The sequence below is a fragment of the Pteropus vampyrus genome, unplaced genomic scaffold (assembly GCF_000151845.1).
Source record: "Pteropus vampyrus isolate Shadow unplaced genomic scaffold, Pvam_2.0 Scaffold462, whole genome shotgun sequence".
In the NCBI taxonomy this organism is placed as follows: domain Eukaryota; kingdom Metazoa; phylum Chordata; class Mammalia; order Chiroptera; family Pteropodidae; genus Pteropus; species Pteropus vampyrus.
In genome coordinates this window covers 1870150-1888507 of record NW_011889243.1, presented here as the reverse complement: position 1 = coordinate 1888507, position 18358 = coordinate 1870150, and the positions used below count along the sequence as shown (strand labels likewise).

General features: G+C 34.7%; 1 protein-coding gene across 10 annotated transcripts in view; it reads right to left on the bottom strand.

The window, feature by feature from the left end:
• Positions 1–18358, bottom strand: part of PEAK1 (pseudopodium enriched atypical kinase 1) — a 259266-nt gene that overhangs the window by 180333 nt on the left and 60575 nt on the right. For 8 of the 10 annotated variants that reach the window (XM_011382136.2, XM_011382141.2, XM_011382137.2 and 5 more), the window contains one exon: positions 14662–14725. The exons of the other annotated variants lie outside the window; for them this stretch is intronic. The gene's annotated coding sequence lies outside the window, so the exon portion shown is untranslated. The remainder of the gene's footprint in view (positions 1–14661; positions 14726–18358) is intronic. 10 annotated transcript variants of the gene reach the window in all.

Sequence of the window (18358 nt, the reverse complement as noted above, 5' to 3'; positions counted from 1 at the left end):
TTAAAGACCCATATCTCTTGTGAACACAGATGCAAAAATCCTAAATAAGATACTAGCAAACCGAATACAGCGACATATTAAAAAGATTATACACCACAATCAAGTGGGCTTCATCCCAGAGGCACAGGGATGGTTCAACATACGCAAATTGATTAATGGGATATACCACATAAACAAATTAAAATATAAGAATCTTATGATCATATCAAAGATGCAGAAAAAGCTTTCGACAAGATAGAGCATCCATTTCTGATCAAAACACTTAACAAAATCGGTATGGAAGGAAAGTAACTTAACATAATAAAGGCCTTAGAAGATATACCCTCAACCAACATTATACTTAATGGTGAAATACTAAAAAGCTTCCCTCTAAGATCAAGAACAAGGTAATGCTGTCCACTATCACCACTGTTATTCAATATGACATTGGAGATCCTAGCGAGTGCAATCTGGCAAGGGAAAGATATAAAAGGCATCCAAGTAGGAAATGACGAAGTCAAACTGTCACTATTTGTGGATGACATGATTCTCTGTATAGAAAACCTAAAGACTCCACAAGAACACTACTAGAAACAATAAGCAAATACAGTAAAGTCTCTGGATACAAAATTAATGTTCAAAAATCCATAGCATTCTTATACACTAATAATGAAGTGTCAGAAAAAGTGGAAAAAATAAGTCCTTTTGCAGTTGCAACAAAAAGAATAAAATACATAGGAATAAATGTAATGAAACGTGAAGGATCTATATAATAAAAACTGTAAGACCCTACTAAAAGAAATCGAAGAGGATACAAAGAAATAGAAAGATATTCCGTGTTCTTGGAATTGGAAGAATCAACATAGTTAAAATGACCTTAATACTTAAAGCATTATACAGATTTAATGCAATCCCCATCAAAATCCCATCGGCATTTTTTAAGAAAAATAGAACAAAAAAATCATCAGATTTGTATAGAAGCAAAAAAGACCCCAAAATGCCAAAGCCATCCTGAGAAAAAACGAAGCTAGAGGCATCACTCTGCCTGATTTCAGGTTATACTACAAAGCAACAGTAATCAAAACAGCATGGTATTGGCAGAAAAAGAGACACACAGACCAGTTGAACAGAATCAAGAGTCCAAAAGTAAACCCATGTTTATATGGGCAAATAATTTTCGACAGAAGAGCCATGTTATATGGGCAAATAATTTTTGACAAAAAAAGCCAAAAACAATACAATGGAGAAAAGAAAGCTCTTCAATAAATCATTCTTTTGCCACCTGCAAAAGAATGACACTAGACTATTGTCTATCACCACACACCAAAATTAACTCAAAATGGATTAAGGACCTGAACAGAAGACCTGAAACAAATTGCATAGAAGAAAACACAGGAACTATACTCATGGATCTTGGATGTAAGGAGGCTTTAATGAATTTGACCTCGATGGCAAGTGAAGTCAAAGCAAAAATAAATGAATGGGACTACATCAAACTAAAAAGGTTCTGCACAGCAAAATAAACCATCGACAAAATAAGGAGACAACTATACGAATGGGAAAATATATTTGCAAGCAATGCTTCCGATAAGGGCCTAATATCCAAAATATACAAAGAGCTCACACAACTCATACAACTCAATAACAACAACAAAAAAAAACGATCCAATCAAAATACAGGCAGAGGACCTGAACAGACACTTCTCACAACAAGACATACAAAAGGCCAACAAACGTATGAAAGGATGGTTAATACTGTTAGTTATTAGGGAAATGCAAATCAAAAACAAAATGAGATAGCATATCACACTTGTTAGAATAGCTATTATCAACAAGACAAGTAATAACAAGTGTTAGAGAGGATGCGGAGAAAAAGGAACCCTCATACACTGCTGGTGGGACTGCAAATTGGTACAGTCACTATGGGAAACAGTATGGAGGTTCTTCAAACAACTAAGACTTGATCTACCATATGATCCAGCAATTCCTCTACTGGGTATTTACCCTAAAGACTTGAAAATATATCCGAAAAGGTTTCTGCACACCAATGTTCATAGCAGCATTATTCACAGTGGCCAGGACATGGAAGCAACCGAAGTATCCTACGATAGATGATTAGATAAAGAAACTGTGGTACATATATACAATGGAATAATACTCAGCTATAAGAAGAGGTGAAATACTGACATTTGCAACAATGTAATGGACCTTGAGATAATCATGCTAAGTGAAATAAGCCAGATAGAAAAAGTTGAAAACCACATGATACCACTTATATGTGGGATATAAACCTAAAAGCAACAAAGGAATCAAACAGAGACTCCTGGACATGGGCAACAGACTAGTGGTTACCAGAAGGCAAAAGGGGAGGAGCGGGAAGGAGGGAGACAGATGTGGCAAAAGGGTTCAAATATGTGGTGACCAAAAGAAATTAACTATAGGCAGTGAACAGACAACACTGTGTGTGTGTGTGTGTGTATGTATGTATGTATGTATGTATGTATGTATGTATGTATATGCCTTACTGTTGAATTGTACACTTGAAATTTATTGGATATCGTTAACCAATGTTACCATAATAAAAAATAAATAAATACATACAAAAAAAAAATAAAGTGACATTATTAAGCAGGAGATCCCTTTTAAGTCATTGACTCTCTTAGATTTGAGTTTTGGCTCCACCTATCGAAAAAGCCACCCCTGGCTAGGTGAACATTCAGTAAAACACCGCTGGATGGTCAAAAAAAATTCTGTGGTACTCTTTGCTACAGCCAGCCCACAACTCTATACGGCCACTATAGAAGGCTTCAAACATAGCATAGAAAAAGTCTTGCAAATGACTGAGAAATCTTGAATCTACTCATTTTAGGGGGACGGGGCCATATTAAAGTTATCTATAATTATGAAGGAAGTCTAAGAAGGTTAAGAATAATTTTATCCTGGCTCCAATTCCTGCCAAGATGCTGAATTAGCAAAACTCCTGAACCTCTCTCAGAAGATCAGCCCTTGGGGAAGATACACAGAAAAAATAGAAAGAATTATTAAAAAAAAAAAAAAAAAAACCACTTGGGGTGACAAAGACCCATTTTGAACTGGTATATGTGGAACAGTGGCTTTGGCTTAATGCAAGAAGCAGCCCACCAAAGCTGTGGAATAACAAAACAGAAAAAAAGAACTATTGAAGTTCTACTATTGCTTGTGTCCCAGCACCTATGTACATACAACCTGGTCCCACATATGCATTACTCAGACTTCTGGTCTAAGGTCCTCAAAAAGATAACCAGGAGCTGAGAAAAAAACAGTTGGATACACATTAACCTTCCCTGGCTGCTTCTTCACATCACCCTCTCCTCCTACGCAAACCCCAGGGCTAAGCAACTATTATCTCAGCAGTGCTTTCCCCCTAAATGCAGCTTCTTCCTCAACAGCAAATAAGTGACCTGAGGTTATAATGTGTGGGCTGAGGAGTAACTGACTCAAGCTCTCTGAAGCCTGGAGCTCTCCAACTCCTGCCCCTGATATCACTGGGACTGATACAAAACTGAAGTTCTCCACACAAGCAATGTCTCACAGATTAAAATATCAAGTACCAAAGAATAAACGAAAACAAGGTGTATTAGTCTGCTTGAAATGCATAACCATAGACTTGGTGACGTAAACAACAGGAATATTTTCTCAGAGTACTGGAAGCTGGAAGTCAGAGATCAGGGTAACTGTACAGTCAGGTTCTTGTGAGAGCTCTATTTCTGGCTTCCAGACAGCTGCCTTCTGACTGTGTCCTCACACAGATAGGAGAAGGATGAGCAAACTCTCTGGTGTCTCCTTATAAAGGCATTAATCCCATTGAATGAGGGACCCACCTTCCTTACCTCATTTAACCCTAATTAGCCTCCAAAGGTCTCATCTCCAAATACCATCACATCAGGAATTTTGGGAGGACACAAACATCCAGTCCATAACATCTATGTTAAAAAAAAAAATGGTGACATTTGATCTCATCACCATACCAGGTGAAAAATCAACACCGGATGGATTAAGGACTTAAAGGTCAAGAGCAACTTTTAAAAACTTAATGGAAGAGATGAGTATCTTTCGATCCAAGAATAAGGAAAGATTTCTTAAACAAGACAAATCTGTCCATATCAAAATTAAGAACAAGTGTTCACCAAAAAGTACCTTAAAGAAAGTGGAAATAGAAGTAATAAACTAGGAGAAAGTATTCACTATACACAATTTATAATGCATTATTATCAAGAACATATAAAGCATTAATACACATGCACAAACCCCTAATGCATGGGCAGAAAAAATGGGCAAGAGACAATGAAGAGGCATTTCACAACAGAACATATACATAAAACCAACAAATGAAAAACTGTTCAAATCACGGGAACCATGGAAATTCAAAGAAAGTCCCCTTGCCAGGAAAAAGTGAAAAGCCATGAAATGGGGGGAAAAAAAATAGATTAGTAAATGTTTTCCCTAGCTCACACATTCATTATCTCCATCTTCCAATGCTTTGAGCAATTTTTCAATTTGATAAAATGTAAAAAATCAATAATAATGTAAACTATTCTAATGCACAAAAGAGCAAATTACTGTTCAGTGGACTGTAATTGATAATTGCACAGTGGACAGACCAATTTGAAAAATTTCTTTCAGTGTTACTTTACTGCATATAAATCAGTAGCTCTTCAATTTTTCCTTTGAACTGGTTTTAACATCTTACCAATTTCCTCATGAATTAATGAGTTAAATAAAATATCTGACAAGTGTTATAACAATATGAGTCATGATTATATCGTACCCTTTAAAAAATTATCCTTTAACACCAAAATTAGAATTCAACATCACCCATTTATAATTTAAAAAAAAAATTTTTTTTTCAGCAAAGGAGGAATAAAAGGGGCTATAACCCAAGGAGAACATCATACTTCATGGTCAAAGACTTAAAACTTTCCCTAAAATCAGGAACAAGCTAAGGATGTCTGCTCTCACCACTTCTACTCAATATTGTATTGGAGGTTCTAGTAAGAAAAATAAGGCAAAAATAAATAAGACATACATGTTGATAGGAAAAAAAAAACTGTATTTACTTACATACACATATAGTTAGAATAAAGCCTAGAAAACCTTTAAAAAAAACAGGACTAGAAATAACACAGGCCAGTATACAGAATTCCATTCTACTTTTACATACTAATAATGAACAACTGGAAGTAAAACTTTTTAAATGCCATTATCATATCATAAAAATCAAAGTACGAAATTTATACAATGGAAACTTTAAAAATACGGCTCTTGAGAATTTAAAAATGATATAAATGGAGAGAGAGAGATCATGTTTACAGAGTGTAAAGATGTCTACTCTCTCTACAGAAATCTGTGAACACAATGTCAAGAGAAATCTACAGATGTTTTTATAAAAAAATGAGAGGCTGATCCTAAAATCGATATGGAAAAGTGGATTTTAAAATTTTATATAAAAATGCAAAGGACTTAGAATAGCCAAAATGAATCTTTATAAAGAAGAAAATTAGAGCACTTACAATAATATTCAACTTCAAAACTTATTATAAAGCTACTGTAATCAAGATAGCTTGATAGTTGCCAAAAGAAAACTGTCAGTGGAACAGAAGACAGAACATAAAAATAGACTCATACATATATACAGTTAATTGATTTTTGACAAAGTAATCAAAGCAATTCAATGAGGAAAAGAAAGTCTTTTAACAAATAATGCTGGGAAAACAAGATATTCACAAGCATAGGAATGAAGTTGTATCCTTACCTAGCATCATATACAAAAATTAACTCAAAATGGACCAGGGACCTAAATGTAAAACCTAACACTATAAAACTCTTGAAGAAAACATACAACAAAAGCTTCGTCATGCTGGATTTTGCATTGCTTCTTGGGTATGACACCAAAGACACAGTTAACAAAAGAAAAAATAGAAAAATTGGACTTCGTGAATTTTAAATTTTTGTTTATCAAACAAAACACACTATCCAAGGAGTAAAATGGCACCAACAGAATGAAAAAAAAAATCTTCAAATTATATATCTAATAAGGAATTAAAATCCAGATATATAGAGATTCCTAAATCTCAACAACAAAAAACAAAGAACTTGATTCAAAAATGAACCAAGAACTTGAACAGACATTTCTCCAAGAGGATATATGAGTGGCCAATAAGCACATGAAAAGATGCTCAACATCACTGATCTTTAGGGAAATGTAAATCAAAACTACAATGAGATACCACTTCACACTTGTTAGGATGCCTACTAACAAAAAAGAGAAAACAACAAATGTGGGCGAAGATGTGGAGAGACTGGAGCCCTTGTGCACTGTTGGTGAGAATTTAAAATGGTACAAGCTGCTGTGGAAAACATTACAGTGGTTCCTCAAAAACTGAAAATAGAATTACCATCTGACCCAGCAGTTCCACTTCTGGGTACATACCTGAAAGAACTGAAAGCAAAGTCCTAAAGAGATATTCGTACACTCATGTTCACAGCAGCATTATTCACATAGCTTAAATATGGAAGCAACCCAGAGATCCAACAACAGATGAATGGATTAGCAAAATGTGGTATAATCATATAATGGAATACTATTCAGCCTTAAAAAGGAAGGAAATTATGACATGCTACAGTATGGATGAACCTTGAGGATATTATGCCAAGTAAAATAAGCCAGTCACAAAAAGACAAATACTGTATGACGCCACTTACATCAGGTGCTTAGAATAATCAAAATCATAAAGACAGAAAATAAAATGGTAGCTCCTAGGGACTGGGGGGAGGAGAAAATAGGGAGTTATTGTTTACTGGGTATAGAGTTTCAGTTTTACAAAATAAAAAGAGTTATAGGGATGAATAGTGGTGACTGTTTCAGAACAATGTGAAGTATTTAATAACACTGAAATGCACACTTAAAAGTGGTTAAGATAAATTTTATGCATAACTTATCACAATTTTTTAAGACACTCAGAGAATGAAAGGAAGGAAGTTGATAATGATGAGGACAAACAATTCTCTAAAATAAAAAAGTGACAGAAATCAGGAAGTGGTTCCCTTGTGTGAGGGGAAAGAATGTCAACAAAGGAGCCCAAGGGAATTTATGGGGTAATAAAAATGTTCTCAATTTTTATAGGGAAGTGGATTACACAGGTATATGCATTTGTCAAAATCCACTGAACTATAGATTTAAGACCTGTATTCTGGTGTAAAATTGAAAATTAAACCTCAATTTTTAAAAGGTTTTTTGTAATTTAGATCACTCAACCAGCAAAATTTAAAAGTCTGAAAACACCAAGTATTGGAGAGATTGTAAAAGAACAAGCTCTCTTATGCATCACTGGTAGGAGGATAAAATGGTACAATCACTCTGGAAATAATTTTTTTTTTCTCTCTTTAACATTTACTACCCAGCAACCCAGCAATTCCATTCATAGGTATATACCCCCAGGAGAATCTCCTGCACCAGTACTACAGGAGTCATGTATAGGAATATTTCTCACATCACTGTTCAAAACAGCAAACACCTGAAAACAGGATTCTTATCACTCAATCCCAGAAATAAGTTGAGTATGATAACTAAGGGTATCATTTTTTAATATTTAAAATGTCTTTATGTTTTAAAGACAACTCAGTTTCACTATACAGTTGACCCTTGAACAACACTGGTTTGAACTCACAGGTCCTCTTAGATGCAGATATTTTTCAATAAATATATATTCACTCTTCTATATCTCTGAGTTTTGCACCTGCGGATTCAACCAACCATGATCAAAAATAGTATTTTTTATCTATAATTGTAATCTGTGGATGCAGAGGGCTGACTGCATGCACTGTTCTACACCATTTTATATGCACTGTTCTACTTGAGCATCCTTGGATTTTGGTATCTGTGGAGAGACCCGGGAACTAATCCCCCATGAATATCAAGGCACTATAGTTAAGTTTTGGGGGAGTCAAAAGTTATACATGGATTTTCAACCACATAGAGGAGCCCCTAATCTCACACTGTTCAAGGGTTAACTGTCTATATATCATCACTATGTCCAATGTGTATGTGTACAAAATAAATCCAAAATTAATGCACGGAATGAAGTTGCTATAATGATTTGGTATTTTATGGGACTAAAGATAGGAACCCACCTAAACGCTGGTTATACAATTTATACTATATTTATACATAAATAATCCTGTAGCTGCAAACATGAAAGAGGTTAGATCTAAGTATATGAAAAGATCTCCAAGATAGAGAAGTTTGCTAAAAAAGCAAGAAGTAGAACAGTAAGTTCTCATGGATTAAACTCCGTATATATTTATCTATTTGCAAAAACAATTTGAAAGTAAATAAACTGCTAATGGTATTAAATAGGGATAGGAAATCTGAGATGAAGGGAAGACTTACTTTTCACTGTAAATCCTTTTGTTGTACCACCTGAATTTCTAACCAGGTACGTATTTTTCTCAGTTTTTATGGAGTAAAAGGAGAAAGAAGCCCTCAAAAAAAGCCTTTTATGTTTCTGGTGATCAACCTCTCCCGTACCTCAGAGCAGATATACCAAACTTTCACCAGACCCCTCAAACTCCATATCTCACCCTTTTTGCTTCTTCCCAGAACATGGAACCACAACCTCATCAAGCCAAGGCCCTTGTCTTCTACTTTAGAGAAAAAGAGAACACCCTATATTTCCTAGTTCATACTCCCAAGTTTACCTCTAGCTATATCCATAGGCACCTCCTTTCCTCAGAAGAAAGAGGCCACTCCAGGTAAATCTCCCATTTCTGCATGGGAGCCAGTTCCCTGTTATTCCTGTCTCTCTCCACTTCCACAAGCTTCCCACCTTTGTGTATAGGCATGCTCAAGTCTCTCCTAAATTAAAAAATACCTATGTTCCCCTCTATGTGGCACCATAAAATCATTCTCCCCCTTCCCAGTTAAACTTCTCAGAACAGTCTATACTCCTTGACAGTCTCTTCTTCATCTTCCATTCACTGCTCAGTATCTGGCTTCTGTCTCCAGTGCTACTTTAAAAAAAAAAAAAAAAAAGTCTTGCTAAAGTCACTAAAAGACTAAGCCAACAGCCAATTATGAACCTTATTTTACTTGATCTTGATCTCTCTGCGACATCTGACACTGCTGATTTCCACCACCCTTCAGGAAACTCTCTAATCCCTTGGCTGCTATGACATATCTCTTCCCTGTCTCTCCACTCTGCACACTGAAGATTCAAAGACAAATATGACAAAGTCTCTGACTTCAAGAAGCACAAATTCTAAAATGAGAGAAATATATGCAAATAATCGCAACACAGTGAAAAAGGAGTATGACAGTGAGAGGTACAAAGTGCTGTGGCAGCTTTTAGATGGGGAAAGAGAGAGAATGTATTCTAGGGGGAGTAATCCAGCATGTACAGGCACATGTATAAATCAGCATGGTCTGTACATAGAATTCAATGGATAATGGTTGAGCACATAAGTTTGAAATCAAACAATCTGATTCTACCACTTACCACCTCAATGGGAATAAAATAAGTTTTTGTCTCACAGGACTATTATGTAAATTAAATTAAATACTAGATGTAAAAACACTTAACATAGGGCCTGGTATTTATCAAAAGGTCTCAATAAATGTTAAGTCTTTCATGACAAAAACAGTCAATAAACTAGAAATAAAAGGAAACTTCCTCAACCTCATAAAGGTCAGTTATTAAAAAATCCACAGGTAACATTACACTTAATGATTAAAAAGTGAACGCTTTCCCCCTAAGATCAATAACAAGACAGGCTGTCAGTTCTCACCACTTCTATTTAACATTTGCTGAAGGATTTAGCTAGGGCAATCAGGAAAGAAAAAAAATAGAAACATAAAAGGCAACCAGATCATGAAGGGAAAAAAAAAACTAGTAGTAATTGCAAATGACATGATCTTATACATTAAAAAATTCTAAATAATGTATTAACTATTAGAGTTAGTAGTTTAATAGTTCAGCAAGGTTGCATGATATGAAAATCAATTATATTTCTATATACTAGCAATGAACAATTCAAAAATGAAAGAAAACAATTTCATTTACAATATTACCAAAAAGAATAAAGTACTCAGAAATAAAATTTAAAAAAGTACAAAACATAAACTGAAAATTACAAAACATTGAAAGAAATTAAAGAACACCAAAATAAATAGAAAAACATTCACTGTTCATGAATTAGAGGACTTAACTATTGTCAAGAGTCTGAATTGATTTACAGATTCATAACATAGATTCAACACAATCAATATCAAAACCCCAACTATAATTTTAATGTGAAATTGACAAGCTGATCTTAAAATTCATATGAAAATGCAAGTGACCCAGAAAAGCCAAAATGATCTTGAATGAGAACAAAACTGTAGAACTCATACTTCATGATTTCAAAACTTACTACAAACCTACAGTAACCAAGACAGTCCGGTTCTGGCATAAGGAGAGATGTATAAATCAGTGGAATAGAACTGAAAGTCCAGATATAAACCCTTACATTTACAATCAACTGATATTCTTCAAGGGTGCCAAGATAATACAATGGTCTGGGACAAATGAATATTGAAATGCAAAAGAATAAAGATGAACCTCTACCTCACATCATACAAAAAATTAACTTAAAATGGATTATAGACCTAAATTTAAGAGTTAAAATAAAACTCATATTTAGAAGAAAATATGAGTTAATCTTCATGACCTTAAATTAGGGAATGGTTTCTTAGATACAAGACCAAAAGCTTAAGCAACAAAAGAAAAAGATAAAGTTGAAAACTTTTGTGCTTCAAAGAACAATATCAAGAAAGTGAAAAAACATCTCAACAAGAAGAAATATTTGCAAACTATAGATTTCATAAGTGACCTGTATCCAGAATATATAAAGAACTCTTACAAAAACAGGATAAATAACTTAATTTTTTTAATGGGCAAAGAATTTGAATAGACATTTCTCCAAAGAAAGAAACACATACAGCCAGCAAACACATGAAAAAAATACTCAACATCATTAGTCATTAGGAAAATACAAATCAAAACCACATTTAGATACCACTTCACATCCACTAAAATGGCTATAATTTTTTTTAATAAGAAAGGACAATAGCAAATGTTTGTGAGAATATGGAGAAACAGGAACCCTCACACATTGCTGGTGAGAATGTAAAATCATACTATCTCTTTGGAAAACGGTTTGGCAGTTCCTCAAAATGTTAAACACAGAGTTACCAAATGACCTAGCAATTCCACTCTTAGGTATATACATGAAAATATCTACACACAAAAACTTGTACACAAATTTTCATAGCAAAATGCTCATAATAATAGCCAAAATGTGGAAACAACCCAAATGTCTACCAACTGACGAATGAATAAGCAAAATATGGTATATACATATTGAGGAGTCCAGCTCCTGACCAAGAAATCTGTGACTTTTCTTGTTCGACTATAAACAATTACAAAAGCTTTACCTGGCAGGCCTCACATAGGAAAGCTGACTTTCCCAATTTAGACCAGGTGCACAGCCAGTGTGCACTGCAGTCTCTCAAGAGAGTTGCAGTCAAGAAGTCAGGTCCCCTTGACTGAAGGTGTCCTTAAGCATAGCTGCATTCCTAGCGCAGGTGCCTTCATTCAGAAGTCTCTTTATCTGTGGCCTTCAGCTGAAGCCTTTTCCCAGGTGCCTCTGCAAAGGCCTCCTCATCAGAAAAGAACCCATTTCCCATTTAGAAAATAAGTGCAGCTCACTGCCAGCATTAATTTAATTTTACATAAACACACTCTTTGAGGTTGAAGCAAATCAAACTGGTTTTCAATGTGAAAATAAAATATAAAAACTCTTCTTGGAGTTATTTTTAAACAGAACTTGTCTCTAACCCTAATGCAACAGAAATATATACATAAATCAAGTGAATCTTCATAATAACTGTTGTTATTAAGATAACTGTTCGAGAACGATGTTAACATCATGTATTAGGAATGCTATGTTTTCTAGGATTTGACATTTTCGGCAATGGAGAATTACTATATTTTTTGTAGAAATACCACTACAAAAAACAGAATGGTATAAATAGAATGATGCCATTTGTTCCCAAAGACCGTTGATATTCTAGAGCAATGCAAAAATAATTTTAAAAAAGTGAGGTATTTCATGGCAAACTTTGGGGGTAGAGTTAGGACTGTAATCCACGAGATATCTCAGGGTAAACGTAGCTGCAAGCACCGCTAGCAAGTATTCTCGGGACAAACAGGAAATGGGTTAATGATACTTTTTCTCTACTCTCAGTACTTTTCCACTCTTAGTTTCTCCACCTCACCCTCTAACCAGCCCTGGGTCCATAAAACTGTAGGAACCTTTTATTTGGGGCTCCTTTAGCAGTGAGATGACCTCCTCATCTCCCAACCCACTATGTGCTGATCCACCTGAGGTTAGAGAGAGCCTGCACTTTCTCAGGTTTAGCATCCTACTTATATTGTCTCAGTAAGTATATAAACGTTAAACCATTCTTTGATTTGGGCTTGTCTTTAATCAGCTACCCTGACATCTGGAAGCTCAGCTCATGCTCCAATTTAGCTGAGTTCCTAACACTTACAATGGAATATCATTCAGCTATATAAAGGAATGAAGTACTAATTTATGCTAAAATATGGATGAACCTTGAAAAATTTACGCTAAGTGGAAGAAATAAGTCACAAAAGACCATACATTATATGATTCCATTTATATGAAATATCCAGAACAGGCAGATCTACAGAGACAGAAAGTAGATTAGTAATTGACAGGGACTGACTGGCGGGAGGAATTAGTAGTGACTGCTAATGAGTACCAATATCTCTTTGGAATGATAAAATATTCTAAAATTAGACTGCTGTGGTGGTTGCACAACTCTGTAAAAACTAAGAAAAATCACTGAATTCTTCCTATAAGTGGCCTGGCATGACCTCTGAAAAGGTTTGCTAATTACTTGACCCAGAAAACCCCACAAAATCATGCAAATCAAGTTCAAATCTTCATATTCACTTTAAGAACATTCATGAAGCTGCCCAGGTCATCGAGGTTATGCATATTCCAAAAGCCACCAAACAGCTGAAGGATTTCATTTTACCGAAGCAATATGTGCCATTACACCATTACAATGGAGTTGGTAGGTTTGTTCAGGCCAAACAGAAGGGTTGGACGCAGGGTCATTGGCCCAAATAGAGTGCTAAATTTTCACTGCACATGCTTAAAAATGCAGAGAGTAATGCCGAACTTAAAGGTTTAGATGTAGATTTTCTGGTCATTGAATATATCTGGTAAACAAAGCTCCCAAGATGCAGCACAGAACTTAGAGAGCTCATGGGTGGATTAACTTCTACAAGAGCAATCCCTGCCACACTGAGATGATCCTCACTGAAAAAGAGCAGTGTGTTCCCAAACCAGAAGATTGCACAGAAGAAAAAAATATCACAGAAGAAAATGAAGAAACAAAAACGTATGGCCTAGGAGTAAATTCTCCAAGAAAGGAAAGGGTGGGGTGAGGGGACAAGGAGAGGAAAAAAGGGAAGGAAAGAGGGAAAGGAGAGGAGGGGGGAGGGGAAGAGAGGAGAGGAGAGCAAAAAGGAAAGGAAAAAGAAAAAAGAAAAAGAAGAAGGGAAGGGAGGGGAAGGGAGGAAAGGGGTGGAGGGGAGGGGGAAGGGAAGAGGGACGGGAAGGGGGAAGGGAAGGGAAGGGAAGGATTGTACACTTAAAATAAATGAGTAAATCTTATGGTATATAAATTATTCCTCAGTAAAGCTGTCTTTTTTAGTTCATAACTTTCCTAGAACACCAGTGAGATAGAAAAATGGGTAAAGAGCAGATTATACTGCTCTGTAAACGAGTTGATAAAATATCCTTTAAGGAACGTAAAGATACTGAAGAATTCTGAGTCACAGACTGATATGACATTTATCTTTTAGAAAAAGCACTTGGTAACTGTGACGACAATGGCTTGTAGAGAAGTTGCACTCAAGGTAGAAGGACCAGATGACAGACTTACAATCGTCTACTAAAAAAATAAACATGAAGAGGGCTTGAGCCAAGACAGGTAAGAAAACAGAAAGGGCTATATAGGATCCTACAGTGGAATGCTATCTATAGAAGCTTTCTATAGAAACCAACTATTAACATAATAAAGGATATACCCCTATTTTATAAGCCCCACCAAATGGAGGGAACTAGAGAAAATAACCAAGTACAGTTAAATAGAGTGGTATAAAACTCTTGATAACTGGCCTAATAAAATGGTTACCCATTGTTGTAAACTAAGACTTAACAAATTAAGGATTTGCCTTCAAGAATAACAAATTATAATGCCAATATCTTTCTCAAGTGTGTGTCGAAGAACAGTAGAATGAACTCCATCTTTGAGTATAAAAAAGGATGGAAAATTTCACTCAAAACTAATCTAATTATCAGAACCAGGTTCATTTCTTTCAATGAAATGTCTTAAGAACTAAAAATAAATATGTTATATATGTAGCTTTATAATAAATAATATTTGCCTCCCATTAAAACTCTCAGAGGAAAAGACATGTGGTGCTGCCTCATATTTTTCAAAAACGATTCTTTCTCTTTATAATAAAATAATGAGTAAAAAGTAAATGCATCTATAAAATATCTCACCTTAGATTTTTAGAAAAATCCACAAAGAAATGGCTACAGCATAAGTTCCAGTTTAGGCAAATACCTGAATTGGGAAAAAAAAGGAAAAAGACATGGTCAATATGACAATCTGAATTGGGAACTGAATTTTTTCAATAGGAAAACCCTAACTTGATCATTTACCCCTAAACTTTGCAGTTCAATTTATTCTTTAGAAAACTATAGAAACTTTCCATTGTCTTTAATTATTTAATGTTTTCGCAAACCTTGACATAAAATACTTATTAAAACGTATACTATACTAATGGGAGGTGGGGAATAAAGTCTTTCATCTGCTCAAGTCTTCAAAAGAAAAGGCATTTTCTAAAAGTCTGCACTCCCTGTATCATCATCATGACCTCCCATCCTCACAAAAATTATAGAATTCAAAAATCCGGATATGTAAAAGTAAACCAACAGCACATGTTTATAACACTCTGATAAAAGGGAAAATTAAATAAAACAAATGGCTAATAAATTATAAAAATGTTCATGTACACTGGCAAAAAAATCAAATCAAAATAAGATGTCATCTTTCATCAATGAAATCAGAGTTGTTTTTTAAGTAAGACATCAGTCATTAGCACTGTTCCAGTTCTCCTTCCCAGACTCACAGTAGGATTGCACTTCACTGCCCCGTTTCAATTTAGGTTGAACTATGTGACTTGCTTTAGCCACTAAAATGTACCATAGACATGATGTGAAACATTACCAGACATAAGCTTCTGGAAACGGTACACAACTGAAAGACCTACACATTGCTGCAGTGATTAGGAAAGCAAGTAACCAGATGGAATTCTGATCAGGCGGGTTTGCTAAACTGACCCCAAAGTGAGAGACTCCCCCAGTTGACAGTGATCGGTGTGTTAGACATGTAGCATGAGCAAAAAACAAACTTCGTTGTATTAAGCCACTCAGATTTTGGAGATTAATTGTTACTACAGCACAATGTAAGCTATAGTGACACTACACATGATACTGTAATATAATATGTATTATGATATAATAATGCAATATAATAGGCATCTTTGCACACTTCATGGTAGTGTCAATTGGTAAAATCTTTTCGCAAAGCAATTTTGCAATACACAAGTCTTAAAAAGTTCAAACCTTAACCTAGTAACTTCTCTTCCAGCAATCTGTCTGTCTTAAATAATAAAAAATCCAAAGACTGCTCATTTACGACTGTAAAGAACTACAAACAACCTAAAAGTCCAAATGATTAGTTAATAAGTTAGAAAAGGCTATCATTAAAATCATATATCAAAACTGTTTTATGACTAATAAGGGAAACTATATAAAGGGTACATATGGGAACTCTACTATCTGCTCGATTTTTCTGCATATGTAATTCTAGAATAGGCAAAATTAATATATAGTAACAGATACCAGATCAGTTGTCGAAAGAGCCAAAGGGGCTTAAGAGAAATTTTTAAGAATGATAGAAATTTCTATATCTTGATTGTGGTAGTGATTCCATTAGTCAAAATTCATCATACTGCACTACACATAAATCATATCTTACTAAAGTTTATTTTTAAAATTAAATAAAAAATGCTTAATCAAAGGAAAATGGTCATCTACTGAATAATTTAAATGTGTGTAATACATACATTTACACAGAAAAAGACTAAAAATACAATTTAATAGTACTTGTCTTAGTATAACAATTACAGCTCATTTTAATTTTTCCATGTGTTCTATACATTCAAAGTGCTCTAAATAGTATGTATTTTTTATTGAGAATCACAGCCTGAAATCTAGACTCAGTCTTAGGTTTTATTAATTTATTCAGTATTTATTGCAAGCCTCCAGGTATAAACAGCATTCTAAGTGGTAGAGGAATACTTCTGCACTTGGGTATTTCCCCAAAGTTCAGCTAGACAAGTATTTCAAGTGATCATTGTAGTCAGTCAGTGTGCAAACATCAACAATCTGCAAAACACATCTGTTTATCATCTTTACGCTGGCAAATGTCAGGTATGTCAGAACTATTTTTAAGGACTGTTTGCATTTGTGATTACTTATTTACCTAATTTTTCTGAAAATCTTAAAATTTCTACAATGTTTAATACTGAAAATGTACCACATGTTTTGAATTTATGTATTTTGAATTATGTGTGAATGTGTTCAAGGATTACATGCATTGATAACTATTTTAAATTTTTATGTTTTGAGAATGTATTTAGGATTAAAAGTTTTTTACAACTATAAAAAGGGCTAACATGTTTAAACTAAGAAATTGTAGAGAAATGTAAATGAGACAAAAAAAGAAAAATGTGGTAATGAAAACAGGGCATTAAACAAAGAGAATAAAGTATTGTTAATCAATAGAAATAACTGAGGCATAGAACAGGCTATAATCAACAAGGACATGTTTAACAAAGAAAATATTTGAGCAGCGAGCTCCATACCTAGGGCTTAGTAGAGGCTATGTACTTGTTGAATTAACACTGGGATATGATATACTAAAGATTTCACTTAAGTACTCTGAAAATACTCCTGCTTTCTATTTATTCAGAGTAACAAGTAGAGAAAAATAATATTCATAGAAAATGTAAAAATGAAGCCATTAAAAAACTTAAACCATTATTTCCAAACCACCTTTGAAGCAAATAAACTGTTCACAAGGAACTCAAACGTTTTTTATCATGTCCTTTGTTGTACCACCACACATACCCATAAAGACAGTCATTTGTACTAAATATAGATTGAGAAAGAAAATCTCATTATAGCCAAGAAAATGTCAGTTGTTCACGTTTGTATTCCACACAATTCCTAGCACATAAGTGGGTACTTTCAAATCATGCACGGAGCTGAATGTTCAGAGAAAATGTTTTCTCTGCTGTCCGTACAACTTCTTTATATTTCAAAGGTGTGTCATCAACTCTGGCATTAAAAGAATTTACACCACAACAAATGTTTACCATATTACAAGAACTCTCAGAAATGAGAAGAGATATCCATAGATGTGTTCCCTAAGTTTCACAAGTATGAGAAAATACATCGTTTTACTATTGTTGATCGGCTATATTAGATGACTCTGAATTGAATTATTCAAGCACACACAAATACAACCTTGAAGAGGTCCACATACTTGCTCCTGACAATATAGAAACAAAAGCTGCTAGTCAGATGAAATAAACGATAAGCAAAAGGAATCTGACAGGTACTGCATTTTCTGCACATTTGCATTTGTAGGCTTCCACAGCCATTAAGCAAAATTAGTTTCATGATATCAGCCAAAAAGACTCATGGGCAACAGTTTTATGCCATTAAAAGAACTACCATCCTCAATCTGCCTGATTTTGTGTTTGCTCATTAGAAGCCTCTCAGTGAATTGGTACAGAGATTTTAATAGCACTCTTGCTCTATCAATGTTTAGGATAGCCCTGAACCATAACTAATTCCTATTCTCCCTTCTTTCTCTATACCTAAAGTAATTTACACACAGTTGAACAAAACTAAGTATCAGACAGTCTAGCAGTTCTCTACCAAAAATGGAACAATTTCAAAGTCAGAGAAAGACATCTTCATCTTCTAACTCTCCCGCTTGCTAATCTCTGAATCCACTATGTTCTCTTACGTGCCCATACCTTTGCAAATGCTATTTTCCTGTGGGCTTGATTAGTATCTCCTCCTCAACCCTGACTGTAGCAAATTTCTACTGACTACAGAA